We start from the raw sequence: 16,944 nt of genomic DNA, 5'->3' as shown, positions 1-16,944 counted from the left end.
AAGGAAATGTTATTAAATGTTATTAACTCCTGGTATATTATGTGATAGAATATAGTCTTCCCAGGGTGTTAGAACCCAGAATGTTAATTATTTCTGCAATAGCTGTATATTCATTCCTCAGAAAAAGGCTTCTTTTGTGTGACTTTGGGAACATCATTTCATCTCTAGAGTCTCATTTCCTTTCTGCAAAATAAGGCAACTATACTGGAATCTACTAGATCAGTGGCCTTCAATACTATATGACCCAATGCTCCATTTTTCTATCAAACCCTAAAATAAAGTTAATAGATAATGAGTAAGTAATAGAATATCAATAACATAAAAATAGAAGTTCAAGAACAACTAAAATTTAAGGCCTAAGAAAATGACCAGATGTTCACACCCACTCATAATGAATCACTTTGCACTTCAAAGAAGTAAGACAGTAGTCAACTGGATATTGTGGACACTGTTTCTTTATCTTTGACATGTGAAGTAAAAACTAAAGAAGTATATTTTTCTGTAGGCATGGGATCACTGTGAATGCAATGGCTACAAATGCAAACTGACACAGGGTGCTGATTGTCAACTCAAATACTGTGTCTGCAGGTGTGGTTGGCCATGGGATTTTCCAGAGCTCTTGGTAAAGCTCAGAACACCAGAGAATACAATTTCCTCTTAATTTACACAGTAGTTGAACCCTAGAAATCCACGTAATCTTGGAAATCCATAGGAAAACTGTACAAAAAATACTTTGGGTTTATATGTCATGTATCTAGGAAGACATGAGAAAGTTGAGGTTACAGGGCAACTTCTTGTTGTGTGGGATTCCTGTGATTATAAATCATCTAGCACCCTGCTCCCCATTATCCACCCAGACACAATCATTTTGATAAATTTTAAGACTGCCCTGTTTTTCAAAATATCTCCCAAGATAAAGCAAAGATAAATAATCTAGGAAGAGTTCAGTCTAGCAGAAGAGACAGATGCAAACAGAAAATCAAGTGGTCTAGCACTGACTCAGGGATACCATGAGGAAGCATTAAATACCTGACATTGCACAGCACGTTAGGAAGTTTTTAAATTGCTCACAGAGCTCTAATTTTCTTCCACAAACATTACCTAACAACACTGTTAATAGTGAGTGCTGTCCCAGTGTTCAGAGCAGCACTATTTACAGTAGCCAAGGCATGGAAGCAACCTAAATGTCCACTGATAGATAAAGAAGATGTGGTATATACATATATAATGGAATACTACTCAGCCAAAAGAAAGAATGAAATAATGCCATTTGCAGCAATGTGGATGGACGTAGAGACTATTACTAAGTGAAATAAGTCAGGCAGAGAAAGACAGATATCATATGATGTCATTTATATGTGGAATCTAAAAAAATGACACAAATGAACTTATTTACAAAACAGAAACAAAACTCACAGACATAGAAAACAAATTTATGGTTACCAAAGAAGAAAGGGGATGGGGAGGGATAAACTAGGAGTTTGGGATTAGCAGATATAAACTACAATATACAGAATAGATAAACAACAAAATCCTACTGTAGAGCACCGGGAACTATATTCAATAGCTTCTAATAACCTATAAAGAAAAAGAATATGTAACAGCTGAATTACTATTCTGTACATCAGAAACTAACACAACATTGTAAATCAGCTGTACTTCAGAAAAAATGTAGATTAATCTCAGAACCAAAATGTGTGAAAACTGCAAGTTATACAATAATACCTATTTAAATACATGTACGTAGACTGGTAAAGACTTTGGTATGAAGTTTTATTAAAATACAGATGTTTAGGACCTAAAAAAACAAGAGTGCTATAATTCAGGTAATCGTCACTACACAATGATTTCTTAAAACCAAACAAAAACAACAACAACAAAAATAATCTATTTCTATTTAGACTCTGGATTTTCTAAGAATTCTTTAATTCAGCTTTACTCTGCCTGCAATTTTGAGAATGTTTTGATTTATAGTCAGGGCAGGAGAAAGAAATTAAATAATCGAGTGGCAGATTCCCAACTTTGCTCGTGATTGCTTTCACACGAATTACTTTCAAAATCTAATTACTCAAGTTGCTGTTGTGATATCAATCATACACTAAAAGCCTAGCACGTATATTTGTTCATTTACTTATAATTTATACCTTCCTCCTAAAACAATTTCGGTAACTCTATCAAGTATATGACATTAGAGGAAATGCAATATTGAAGCGCTTCACTTCACAGTGGATAGCTGCCTTGAAAGTTAAGTACCCACCAGACAAGTTCTCCAAACAAGGGGGCTTTTGTGAACCCTATCATGAAATTTTCAGTGACGAATACTTTATTGCACAAAGAGCCATCCCAGTGTCCCTTCGGTTTTGTAAGTTTAGCATGAAGGCATGGAGGTATGTCAGTATTAGTTGTTAATAATTAATAACATACATCTATGACTCACGTAAATTTTTCTGTTAAAGAATATATGGTGATAATGGAAGGTTATTAGATGTTTTTACAAAAGGAAGGGAAGACTCCTGATTGACCATTAACTTCATTAGCAGCTCACATATATGTGATCATAAATTCTAAAAAGAGTTTATAACTAGTTACGTTTTCCTTCCCAAAGATAATGAAGTTTTATCGGGAAGTTGATGCCAAAGCTGTCAAATGACTTGGAAATGCTTATTCAGTCTATTAGAAATCCTGAGACCCCTGCTAGGTATTTCTCAAATGAGTGTTGGGTCTTAGAAATTCTGAGCCCCATTTTGAGTAGACCTTTGAAACTGGAAAGGATGGGAATGATCCCTTAATCCCCTCACTTTATAGCTGAGGAAACTGAGACCCCCCAAGTTAAGAAGCTGAGAAGACCCACAGCTCTAGAGTGACTCTCTGGTTAGCAAAAGCCTGACTCAAATCCATGCAATTGTGTGCATGCATTAGAGAGGTACTGTTAAAACCACAGGCTCTCTAATTCCTAAAAGATATTTAATTGAAAAATTAGGAAAAAGTCATCATAACAAAGCCGAATAATGATTTTCTGTAGTTGAGTGAGTTCCAAGCAGGAGCCTAAAGGAAATCTCCGGTCTGCTGGTGGTAGAACATTAATCAAACTTTCCAATAATGAAACTGGCTCAGGAGAGCCTGCCCTGAATGCCCAGCTGGGTAGCAGGCTATGAACATGTGGAATGTTTTATCTTTTATAACACCTTGACATTCAAGATCTTGTTAAAAGTTTTAAAAAGGATCATCTTCTGTTAGGGGAGAAGTTAGCTATAAGATATATGCAGGTGGTTCCGGGGTGTTAGTGTGACTTCCCACATGAAAAATAACCACCCAAATCATCATCGTTTCAGGCTGTAAATATAGTACTGTCGAGTGGGACAATGCTGCATGTCAGCGTGTAGCTTTGAAGCTTGGGAGTTTGATTTAAACTTAGTACAAAATTACTTTTTTAAGCCTTGGAGTAGTTTTTTTTTTTTTTTCCTCCGGTCTTACAGAATTTTTAATAACAGCTCAAATTAGATCTTTTACATAATCCAATCAAGATCATCTGCGTCCAAGTACCAAGTCAGCCAAGGAGTAGATCAAAATTTATTATTACCAAAAGTAATGCCAAGGATCATTTTCATTTCTAAGACCCCATCTAAATGTCTAAAGCACATTATGACCTTAGGACTCAATTTTCCCAAATGTTGTACCTGCTTTATTTTTCTTAGGACTCAGATTGCTGAAATGGGTAGATGCTTATCAGGCCAAAATAGTAATTCAGATTCCTATGTTGTCTTTCTCCCACTGGCCACAATTCCCATGGAATAGGAAAGGAGCAGGATTGTGGGTCCACTGAGATAAACTTGGGGGCGGGACTCCCCTGTCTTGGCTTCTCTTGCTGGCCCCAGCAGGCTTCCTTTATATCCCCTCATCTTGTCAAGCATCCTGGGAAGCCAGCTCCTCTGTAACCTGTTATTTGTCTCAAACAGAAGGCCCCATGCCGTGTTCGCTGACTTCCACACACCGACTTCACAGTCTGCCCCGTGTCAGAGGACGGGTGTCTTACCTTTGCAGTGCCGGTTCTGTGTCTGGCACACCTCTGGCAACGGAACTGCTTTCTCATTCTCAAAGTGAACTGAGCCGAATGTGGGACAAAGGGTCCCGTTATTTTAGATGTTGGCCGCTTGTCCCTCATTTGTATTTCTTGTTTTAAAGAAAAAAAAGACTGTTTTACAGTATTTTTATGGTGTGAGGTTCTCTCTAGGCTTTCCAAGCAGACTTGTTAATGCTGTGGTTGGCCCTAGCTACCAGATTATCTCCCCTGCTTCTCTAAAGCCTATATTGGACCAGAGGATTAGAAAAGATCAACAAGAAGAAAGCAGCTTGCCGAGAACTTTAATAGAAAAGCCAAATGTGTATATTCCAGGATTTTAGCAGTGCCCACTCTCAGCTGGACGCAATATAATATCAGAGCTAAGAACCAGGGCTTTAGCATTAAACTTGTTTGGATTCAAATCGTGGCCTCATTACTTACTAGCTGTGTGACCCTAGACAAGCTAACCACTCTGTGTCTCAGGGTCCTCACCTGCAAAATAGAACAGATGACTCTAGAGTTGGGGGGGGGCTTTTTCAGCACTAGATGTCTCAGACTACTTGTATGGCTCCTTACAATAAATGCCACACTTTCCTTCACACACGCACAAAAAAAGGAATATATGACTCTACAAGATTATGGTGAGCAGTAAACGAGATACATAAAGTGATTAGCACACCATCTGGCACAGAGTAAATTCTCATATCATCTCTCAATTTATCTAGGAAATGTTTTAAGCATTTAATACGTGCCAGGAATTCTTCTAGAGGAAGTAAACAAAATTGAAAATGTTTTGCCTTCATGGAGTGTCTGTTCTTTTCCGGGGGTGGAGAGAAGAGGTGCAGAATACAGCTCAGTGATTATAGGTTATAGTAAATGTGAAGGGAGCAAGTGGGAGGAGACTGTGCAGGGTCTGCAGATAAGGACATAACGTGACAGGAGTGAATGAAGGCAAGACATTGACACTGAGATCCAGAAGCCTCAATGCCCATCCTCTCACACCAGGCTATCGTGGTCTGGACAGTCAATGTTTTATTTAAACCTTCATTAAGGATTATTTTAGCTGAAGCCCTTGCAAAGTTATAACCTTTGGTTTTTCACTAGAGATGTGATGCTTTATATAAAGCTGACGTTAAGTACTGTCATATGAACATGCATTGGAAGCTTATATTTTAAAGCACATAAGCACATCTGTCACCATCCCCACTCATTATTTTAGCATCTACATACGTGGTGTGAACTCCATTCTGGAGCCGTGTGTTGTTCAGTTTCAACCTCAGCTTCCAGCAGCACCGTGTCTGGACTATTCAGGTCATGGTGAGGGAGGCTTTACATTGTGTTTTCAATGACTTAGACCTCTGCTCCCTTTTTCTGTGTATGATAGAGCAGAAAGAGACAGACAGACATAGGATGTGGTGACACGAGGACACGGGATATATAAAACCCCTTGGGTATTTTTCTGTCACCTGGGTAGAGTGAAATCCAGAGCCCTCTCCCTTCTGTTTCTCATTTGAAAACTACTTTTGCTGCATCCGTACAGCAAAAACACAAACCTCCTCATCTCTGAATAGCTGATACCTTCCTAACTTCCCACTCATACCTTGTTATGGTGATTTTAGCCACAAACAGACTTAATTGAATGGAATGCACTCATTGCAAAGAATGAAAGGCCTTCAATATTTTTTTCTTAACTTTGAACAAAGAGCTAAATGGTTCTATCAAAATGCAATGAGAATTAAGCCTGTTTTTTTCAGGGAAATAAGTCTGTGAAACCAATCAAGTTAACATGCCTGCCTTGTGTCATTGACAGCTTATTAATTCATTGACTTTATTATCTATTATCCTTTAATGAAAATAAACCTGTAAAGGTATTAATGACATATGAGACCTTGTAGAGACAATGTAAATTAAACTAGAAGATTGGTTTCTAAACAGAAAGTTACCAGCCTTATGCTCTCTGAGCTGATCAAGTTTTATAGAACATGAGTGAAATAATAAAGTCAATCTGTATTTGATAAAGAAGTTTTGAAAAGGCAAAACTGACTGACAGTATATCTTCTGAATAAACCTGTCTGTTTTGGTCTCTGTTCCAAAGTGATTAGCTCCTCTGAATGCAACATGCAAATCAAAGTGTACAATAATTGTAATGTGAAGAGTTTTCTTGGAGCTTCATCACCAGACCATTATTCTGTAACATCTTAAGAGAGTTGTCTTTACTCACTATCTCTATTTCTTTACCTCTCTCTCACTTACCAACCTATTCATTAGGGCTTACAGCCCCGTCACTCCAAAGAAATAGCTCCCACTAAGTTTACCATTGGCCTCCCTGCACTGAATGTAGCAGATATATTTTCCAATCCCTTTGTTACCTTTTCCTTTCAACGGCATTCAAGGCTGTTGACCACTCTACCCTCAACTACTCTATCTTTTTCCTTTGATTTCTAAGACCTGACACTGTCCTGATTTCTCACCCCCATTTTTATCACTTCTCTGTTTCCTTTGAGGGTTATTCTTCTCTAACTGGTTTTTAATCGTTGAGACTCATAAAAGGCTTGGTTGGTTCCAAGTCCTTTCTCATATAAAGCTATACTCTCTTCTTAAATCGTTTCAGCTATATACTAACTTTAATTGTGCATGCTGGCTCACAGACTTTCATCCCAGTCGAGGCTACTCTCTGAACTCCAGACTCTTACTTGACATTTTCACTTTGACATTTCAAAACACCTTAATAACATGCTCAAAACAAACTCCTGCTCTCCCTTCCCAGTCTTAGCTTTCTTTTTAGTGCTTCTGGTGTTAGTGTACCACCCATCCGTCCATTTCGTGAGCCAGAAATTCAGGCATCAGTCATAACATATTCTTCACCCCAAATATCCAGTCCATCACCAAGTCCTGTTGATTTTCATTTTCAAATATTCCTAACATCCATCCATTTCTCTGTCTCTACCTCTACCTTCCCACTGAAACCATGCTTTCTTGCCTCTGCAGCTATAGTCGTCCACTCACTAATTTCCTACCATTCACTCTGTTCCCCTCTAAATCATTCTCTAGCCTGTAATCTTTTCAAAGCACAAACCTGAACTCCTAAAGACCAAGAGTCTTACCCTGGCCTACAGACCCAGCATATTCTGGCCCCTGTGTCCCATCCCAGCCTCACTGCATAGCATGTTCGCATGTTCATTCTAGCTCTCTGCTTCAGCCATTCTAGTTTCCTTTTAGTCCCTCAGAGTGGCCATGTATGCCAGTCAGGTTCATGTCAGGAGACAGAAGCCACACTGATTATTTGAATGGGATGAATGTAATAGGAAGAACTACTAAAACAGTAGGAGGTGGTTAACTACTAAAAGGAGCAAATGAAGACTCTAAGGGGTCTAGACATGGCAAGAGGGAGGTTGCTGTCTCCAGGAAGACTGGACAATATAAAAGAACTAGACCGGGAGAGTCCCCCCACCCAAAACTGAAATTCTCACCTCATCAGACAAGGTGTGTGGCTACCAGAGGAACATGCAGCCTTGTGGTGGCAAAAAAAAAAAAAAAAAAAAATTGTCACAGGGCCTGGCCTGATCTGTTCTGCGGAAGAGATTCACCATTGCCAGGAGGTGTAGATAGAACAGAACTGCTCAAAGCCACTGCCAGTGGGGGAACATGGCATGAGAGTGCAGCTGGGGCTCTTCTGCACGGCTGCTGGCCCCTGTGCTGAAGAATAGTAACAGTGAAGACCAGGGCTTGGAAGGGAACTGTATTCCTGTCCTTACTGCCTTGCAGGGCCCCTTTGCTGCCGTCTTCTGACAAAGCTAACATTCTGCCAGTTGGCAAAAGAGAACTGTCTAGAGGGCCCGGCTCCAGTATCACAAAGTAGGGCAAAGAAGGGTGGACCTGGAGTCGAGAGACAGTTGCATGCTAACTGGCGTGCCTTGCGTCTTCCTGCCTCAGACGCAGTCTCTGCCTGGAATGCGCTTTCTCCTCGCTTCATCTGATTAGTTTTTCCTGTGATTTCAGGTGAGCTTAGCTGTCGCCTCTGAGAATTTGTCCTTGATACCTCTAGGTCAGATATGCCAGCTGCGGGTTTCAGATACTGCGTGTTGTAGTTTTCTTTCATAACGCTTATCACAGTTGTACTTTACATTTGTTTGTGTGGTGGTTTGATGTATATGTCTTCCTCTTAGACTGCAAGTTCTATAAAGATGGGAGCCACATGTGTCTTTGACCACTGTTATGTTTTTAGTGTCTAAAACAATAACTGGACATGATAGGCACTCAGATAAGTCTTTCTCATGGTTTGTATTGAGTTATTAATGATAAAATATATGGATAAGTGTAGGTTAATTAAAAATGTTTAAGCTGCCTTTGAAGATAATTATGGATTTTGTATTTTTGGTTTTAAAAGGCATTTATATTAATTGAAGAGATTTGATAAATGCAGTAAGGTTTAGGAAGAAAAAAATCCTGCCTCTCAGAAACAAGCACTGTGAAATTTCATTTCAGAATTTTTTAAATATACAGATATATACGAGGTTTTGGGACAAACGTTACATAGTATTCTGCTTTTTACTTGACATTATGAACATTACCTCATATCATTGTATGTTCTTTAAAAACATGATTTTAATGGCTTCATTGTGTTTTTATGAATTTTCCACATTTATTTTAATTATTCCCAAGCTGTTGTCCATTTGCATTCTTTTCATTTATTTGTTGTTATTAACAGTGTTGTAGTGAACATTTCCTGTGTGTAAATCTTTATAAACAATTAAGATTATTTCCTTGGCATATTTTCTTAGAATTGGAATTACTGGGTTCAAAGGGTATAATTATTTTTTTAAGTTTTTAATATATTGCTGTCCAGAAAGATTGTACTAATCCCATTCCTTTTAATTGTAGAATTGATCAATAGAAAGATGGAACATTTTAAAGATGTTTAATTTCCATTTCCATTTCTTCTTTTGTGAATATTTAAGAATATTAAGATCAGTGATCAAAGTACTACCAATTACTTGATTATTGGTTATCATAAAACACTATTGTATTCACTTAAGTACTTTTAAGAGAATGGTAATGCATCATGTAACATAGACATTAACAATTTTAGACATTATTTTATATCAACAAAATTATTTTTTGTTTATCAGTTTTTTTCTAGATAGAACTACTTTATGATTCTAAGTTAATCATCATCAGACGGTGTGATTTACTGAAATTACATTTGTATAGGAGACTATGAAATCATCTTAACTCAATGAGTTAAAATAATTATTTTAGAACTACTCTATATTTAATACATCCTTTAAAGGTAAATTTGAATTCTATGTATACTTCTTTTAGTCTACCTTTAAGTACAGAAGGATTTCACTAAAAAGGAAAAGCTAAAAAGAAAAAAGAGTTTTCAGAAACTTTCAAATCTGAACACATACATGGCTGTACATATTTTATGAAAATCTTTGAATCCAAGTTCATGTATTTCTCCCAAGAGAAAGATTTGTTTTCTTTGGGGCTGTTAACAAAAAACAACCACCATAGTTTATGTTTTTCTCTGTAAAATAACTCAAGTCAAGGACAAGCCAAATATGTAAGTTGATACCAAGATTTAGTAACTGGAAAATTGCTAGTTCTCAGTATTGGCAAGAGTTAAGTATGAGAACAATTGCATGCACTACAGCTGACTGTCAGTGGGTCCAAATGACTGGAAAATAATTCAGCAAAGCATATCAAGAATTTTTTAAGAAAAAGAAAGGCATGAATTTGTATTTTCTTCATCACAAACCACACTAAATTATAGCAAAGGAATTTTTAAAAATAGAAATCCACAATAATGAAGAAAAGGGGAAAGAGGGCCTCAGTTTCTAGAGGAAGGAGAGTAGATGGAAGAGGATTGACTGATGAGGCAGATAAGGGAAGCTGCAGCATAGAATTCAGAAGGAGGGAGCTTTGGCAGGAGGGAGGCTGACTGCCTGGCAGGAAATGGGGAACTCTGAACTTAGAGTCAGCAGCTAGCATGGGGGACAAGCTTAAGAAGAGAGGTATAAAGCAGGGGAATTAAATAAAGGTATTTTAAGGAACAGTCTGCTATCCCCTTACCTACTTCCATTGTAGCTTGTTCTATAAGATGTCTAACATGTCCCTTCAAGGCAAAAGAAGGAAAGGGGAGTAGAGTGGTATGCTAGTATTTTAATGACCTGTTAGAACAAACTACAAAACTCTTTGGAGGAAAATAACAAAATAACATTTCTCAGTGTGTCATCCACAATACTCAGTATCCAGTTTAAAAAAATTACTAGACATGGAAAGAAGAAAATGTGACCTATAGTGAAGGGAAATGTTAGTCATTAGAAGCAGGTCTATAGACAACCCAGATATTGGAATCAGCAGACAAGGATTATAAATATGTGTTAAAATTTTACCCCCCAAAAAGGGTGGATATAATAGGTGAAGGGAGGGGAATTTCAGTCTCCTGAATGAAATGGAAATCCTAGAACTACAAAGCACAATATCTAAATTTTTTTTAAGTCGAGAATGGAGGGGGAACTCTGAAGAAGCAATGGCCACAGTTTTTCCAAATTTAATGTAAAACAACAATACACATATCCCAAAAGCTCAGCAAAATCCAAGCAGGATAAATGATAGACAGTCACATTAAAGCATATCATAGTCAAACTACTGAAAGTCAAAAATGAAGATAAAATCTTAAAAGCAGCCAGAGGACAAAAGACACACTGCAAATAGGAAGCAACAATAAGAGTAAAGATTGACTTCTCATCAGAAACAACATAAGCCAGAAAACTCTAGAATGAAATCTGTAATATAATGGGGGAACTAACTGACAATATGGAATTGTATATCTAGAGAAAATATCCTTCAAAAATGAAGGGAAAGCAAAGATACTTGCAGATAAACAAAAGCTGAAAGAATTCATCACCAGCAGACTTTACCACAAGTTAAAGGATATTATTTAGGCTAAAAGTAAAAGATACCAGACTGAATTTTGGATCTTCTGGGAGAAATGAAAAATACTGAAAATGGTAAATATATGGATGGAAAGAAAAGGTTTTTTTCTTGTGAGGTTTACAACAAATGTAGATGTAAAATATATGACTGTAAGTATACATTTGACAGGAGTGGCTAAAAGGAATTATATTTGTATAGTTGTTATATTATACATAAGGCAGTACAATATTGACTCAAAGGATACTGTGATAAATTAGTGATATATACTGTAATCCTTGGAACAACCTCTGAAAACAGAGAATAAAGAGGCATCACAATAAAAGATAATACTAACATTACTTGAAAACCAGTTCACCTGAAAGAAGTAGGGGAAAAGATCAAAGAAACAAAGAATAGACACAACTGAAAAAGGTACACATAACCCAGTAATACCAATGATTACACTAAGTGACAATGAACTAAAAACTCTAATTATAAAGCAGAGATTGACAGACTGTATAACAGAGCAAGACCCAGCTATATGCTGATTATGAGAGATGCATTTTACATATAAAGACAGAGACGGGCCAGAAGTACAGGATAGGAAAAGTTAAACTATCCAAAAGGTAAGCATAGTAAAGTTGGTGTGGCTATATTAACACAAGACAAAGAAGATTTCAATACAAAGAATATTATCAAAGATAATTAAGATCATTGCATGATACTAAATTGATCAATTCTTCAAGATGACATAACAATCCTAAATTTAAGTGCACCTAACAACAGAGCTTCCAGATTCATGAGGCAACAATTGATAGAACAAAGAAAGAGACAAATCTACAGTAATTATAGTTGTATCACCATTTTCTTAGCAATTGATAGAGCAAGTATATTAAAAATCAGTAAGAGTGTAGAAGATTTGAAAAATACTCTTAACTAACTTGACCTAATTGACATTTGTAGTACACTACACCCAATAACTTCAAGAACACATGGCATTTTCTCCAAAATAGACTAATTGCAAGACCATAAAATAAGTCTTAAAAATTTTTGAAAATACTGAAATCTTTAGAGTATGTTCTTTGACCACAATAGAAATAAACTAAGAATTAATAGCAATAAGATATCTAGAAAATTTCCAAAAATTTAGAACTCAGTCAACCTTCTAAATAATCCATTGGTCAAAGAAAAATAATCTTGAGATACTAGAAATATTTTGAACTGCATCATAATGAAAATACAATAATCTAATTACCAATGTCAGTAATGAAATTGATCTGACCCCTCATTCATTTAAAGACTGACAACTTTTGTGCCAAAAATGAAATGGACAAATTCTTTGAAAAATATGACTTATTAAAATGTACATAAGAAGACAGAGAAAATCTGAATAGCCCTAAATCTGTCAAAGCAATTAATAATTAAAATCTCTAGGCTCAGATGACTTCACCAGTGAACTCTTAAAAACATTTAAGAAAGAAATAATAGCAATCTGAAACAAATTTTTATTTTCTGAAATAGTTTAGAAATAGAAGGAAGCACTTTTCAACTTACTTAATGAGGCCAACATAACCTTATCAAAACCTAACAAAGTCGTTAGAAGAAAAATTTAGGAACAGTATTGCTCATGAATAAAGAAGCAAAATCCTCAACAAAATATTAGCAAACCGAAGTAAGCAATATATAAAAAAGATAATACACCATGACCAAGGTGCTTTTTCCCAGGAATGCAACATGGGGTTAACAGTTAAAAAACACTCAATGTAATTTACTGTATTAACAAAATCAAAAATATCAGCAGCATGATCATCTCAAATCACTTGACAAAATAAAGACTCCAGCAAACTGGGAATATAAGAAAACTTATTGAAAACATGAAAAATCTACTGTACAGCTAACGTAATATTTAATAATAAAATATTGGATGTAGTTTTCCTAAGATCAAGAATAATGCAATGGTGATTGTTCTACATTCTACTAGGATTCCTAACCTATAAGGCAAGAAAAGTTTGGAAAGGAAGGAGTTAAACTTCATTTACAGATGTCATTATGGCCTGTGTAGAAAATTTTAAGAAAGCTACAAAAAGAAAAAAAAAAGAATAAGGAAATCATCAAGGTGTTTTAAGTGTAAGTTCAATATATAAAAAGTTAATTCGTATTTCTGCATTCTAGCAACCGACAATTGAGAAAAGAAATTTTTTCAAATAGTATATCCAATGACATACGAAATCTGAAACACCTAAGAATAAATTTAACTAAAGATGCACAAGACACTAAAAATTATAAAATAATGCTGAGCCGAATTAAAGAAAACCTAAATAACTGGAGAGATACATCATGTTCAGTGATCAAAAGATGCAATATTGTTAAGATACCAGTTATCTCCAAATTGATTTCTAGATTCAATGCAAGCCCAGTCAAAATCCCATCAGGTTTTTTTCTTGAAATATGCAGTTGGAGGACATTCATTACCTGATATTAAGACTCATTATATAGTAAGTAAGATAGTCGGTATTGGGGTGAGGAGAGACAGTTAGATCAATGAAATAGAACAGAGTCCAGAAATAGAACACACATATACAGTCAATTGATTTTCAACAAAGATGCCAAGACAGTTCAATGGGGAAAGGTCAACTCAGATTTATTATGCTGTAGTCTTATATTACTTTTTCACATTTTACATACTAGTTGTTACGGGCAGAGAGCCTATGTCCCATTTATCTCCTATGAATTAGCCAGGGCTAGGACATAGCAGATACTCCGTACAGATCGTTGCATTAAATTGAATCAGAAACCAGAACCATACTCAGGATGTTATAGAACATCTATATTAGAATTTGATAAGTATTTTTCATAAAAGGAAGGCTCAGATAATGGTTAAAATCAAAAACACATAAGCTTCTAGGAATAATTTTTTAGATACATGGACAAGGATTAAATTTAAATGTATATAATTTTTATTGAAATCTGGGAAGATTGAATGTTTCCAGAGATAACTTTTCTTTCCAGGATGTAGCTACTTTTGTTCAAGCACTTGATGAATATTGGATAAAGACACAGCCAGAAGCTGATATCAAACCAGGCTCCCTATAATTGGAAAGGCCCTAGGCGTGCAAAGTACCAAAGTAACGCTGATTCATTCACTCATTCATCTATTCAGTATTCATCATGTACCCACAAGACACCAAGCATGTAATGATGAACAAGACATACATCACTCTGTCACCACTTTTCTCATGTAGAAATTGCAGAGGATATTTTAAGGCTTCACTGAAATCAATACTCTCTTAGTCTAGAATATAAATTTGTAATGATTACAGATTGTAGACCAACAATCTCATGCTCCTTTTGGTTTATTTTAGTGCTATTCAATAGAAATATAATGGGAGCTACATATATAATTTTAAATTTTGTAGTAGCCACATTAAAATAGTAAAAAGAAATAGATGAATTAAATTGATATATTTTATCTAACAGTATATCCAAAATCATATTGATCAATATTTTTTAATTATCAAAGAAATATTTTTAATTATTTTTTTAAGTCTTCAAGTTTCAGTGTGTGATTTACACTTAACAGCACAACTCGATTCAGATAAGCCACATTTCAAGTGTTCAGCAGTCACATGTAGCTAGTGACTACTTTATTGGACAGTGATATGAAGCAACTCCAAGTCAGCTATAGTCTACTGAAGTTTACAAATGGATTTCAGAAAGGTAGAGAACTGATGGTACTTCTAGCCCATAATGTTAGAGGAAAATCACTTTATCCAGGAAAGAACTCTCATTATTCTGTTGCTAGAAATACCAGGATTTGTGGCCAAGATGAACCTAATGCTGTTACAGCTCTGCCAATTTTCATCTGAAAGAATCCTAGAGTTTTACTGTATCTGGAGACAGATCTGTACAGCCAATGTGCAAATATATCCAAGTAGTCTTTGAGAATTCCAGATCTTTGTAGTATTCAGTGACCTCACCAGTGAAACAGCTTTTCAGAACCTACTACTACTCAAATTTCTCAATAACTATTTGTTGGATGAGTGATGAAATGAACCAGTTGCCCATATATCAGTTGTCTGATACTCAAACAAAATATTTTCAACTCTAGGTTAATGAGCTCAAGCTTATTTGCATGCTTGTCTTTCATTTAATATGCTTTTGCATTCAACAGAATAATTTTTTCCTCTGTTCTAAGGTCATTATTTCCACTAGTCTATAATATAAATCCCTTATTTTAAAAAATAATGGTAATTTTCTACACTGTACACAATGAGCTGTATTTTAAATTCTCAATTTATAATATTTCATCAATTCTGAATATCAACTATAATTTAGAGAGAGTGAGTTGGAACCAGCCTGTACTTAATCACTTTAACAAAACACCTATAGAGTCATCAAAAAATTAGTTTTTCATCTTTCAAAGTAGTTTTTCCTAGTGGGTGGTACCACCTGGGTACCATCCATCTCCAACCCAACAGAAACACCTGGGAAGTTAAATCCTGGATCCACTTCTAAATCAAAATCTCTAGAGGTGTTGTCAGGGAATTTGCATTTGCAATAAGTACTAAGGGAGAACTCAGGCACACTAAACTTTGACAACCACGGCCCTACAGTGAAGTTCCAAACTTTAGTATAACTAAGGATAAAATTGCATACTACCATTTAAATCTCTTTTATTACAGGAGGAAATGATGTTTTCAGCACTTACTTCCTTTGTTCACTACCTGGGCTGAACATTTCATTGTGTGCTATAATTTCCCTTTAAGTAAATTTTTTAAAGAGTACTCAGTATTCAGCCTGTAAAGCATGTGTTGTGCCTTCTTGATATATAGGTAATGAGTGATGGATTCAACTAATGTCAGATTTACACCTCATAAATGAGCAAACGTCTAAAGTCAAACTGACGAGGACCCAGATCATATTCTTTTGTACTTTACAGTTCTAGTCTCTGTAATGTTTGTGACAGTGTCAAGAAAGGTGTTCTTTGTTTCTTTTTTTTTTTTAACTAGGAAATTATCTTAAATGTACTTTAATTTGATCACAAGACAGCTATTGAGCCAGACACAGGTACTAGAGCTTTGAAAATGAAACTGATTTTAGTATCTGCCTTCAAGGGAGTCATAGCCACTGTAGGGAAGGGGTAGACATGGAAACCTTGGGTTAAAATATAATGCACTAAACTTTAATGAGGCACAATGGAGTAGAGAAAAGTGAGGCAGGGTGACTATATGAAAGGGGGCCAGGCTTCATAGGGATGATGCTGTTCTCTGTTTGCGTGAGAGCCACAGCTGGCCAGGGAAGTGGAGTCATTCCTACAGGGTCATCCAGACATAGGGAGGATGAGAACATGGGCTTTCCAGAGCCAAACCCACACTCTTTATACGACACCCAGCTGTCTCCAAGAACCTGACCTGCAAAAGCACACTGGCTTCCGTTTTTTTTCACACCCAAAGCACTCTCTGGTTGTAAGATGTTAAGGGTGATACATTTCCTTTTCAGGCCACTAAGGTGTCATTTAATTCACTCCAGCAAAAACTAAACAGGAACCTACCTTTAAAAGATGCCGAAAGCAACGCGCTGCTAATTTATTGCCACATCTGTTAAAGCTCCAGAGAGATTCTAACTCCCTAGATTTTAAATACAGTTGAGTTATTGTGATGATGTTTCCTGATTTAATTCTTCCATAAATTAGATGAAATGATCATAGTACCTGTTGTCACTTCATTCTTGCCCCAGCTCTGGTCATTCTTCTGCCTTCATTAATTCGGAATAAAATACCACAAGACATTGATGTAGCACTTGGAGATGGGAGGGCTATGTTTTTATAGCCTCAATATGGAATTGTACTTACAGACACCTAAGCCTTTACTGAATGGGGAAAAATACTGCTCATCTCGTGTAAGGCTCTTAATGACCTTACCGGATAGTTATGGGGGAGGAAACTAAGGCTCAGAGATGTTAAG

The 16,944-nt window shown here is 36.1% G+C and overlaps 1 protein-coding gene across 6 annotated transcripts in view; it reads left to right on the top strand.

Annotated features, from left to right (window-relative positions):
- The window catches only part of SPATS2L (spermatogenesis associated serine rich 2 like), a 157,222-nt gene that overhangs the window by 104,017 nt on the left and 36,261 nt on the right, over positions 1-16,944 (top strand). The window lies entirely within an intron of this gene.

The sequence above is a fragment of the Camelus dromedarius genome, chromosome 4, assembly GCF_036321535.1.
Source record: "Camelus dromedarius isolate mCamDro1 chromosome 4, mCamDro1.pat, whole genome shotgun sequence".
Classification (NCBI taxonomy): domain Eukaryota; kingdom Metazoa; phylum Chordata; class Mammalia; order Artiodactyla; family Camelidae; genus Camelus; species Camelus dromedarius.
The sequence above is the reverse complement of the archived record's forward strand: the minus strand, read 5'-3'. Positions and strand labels throughout refer to the sequence as shown.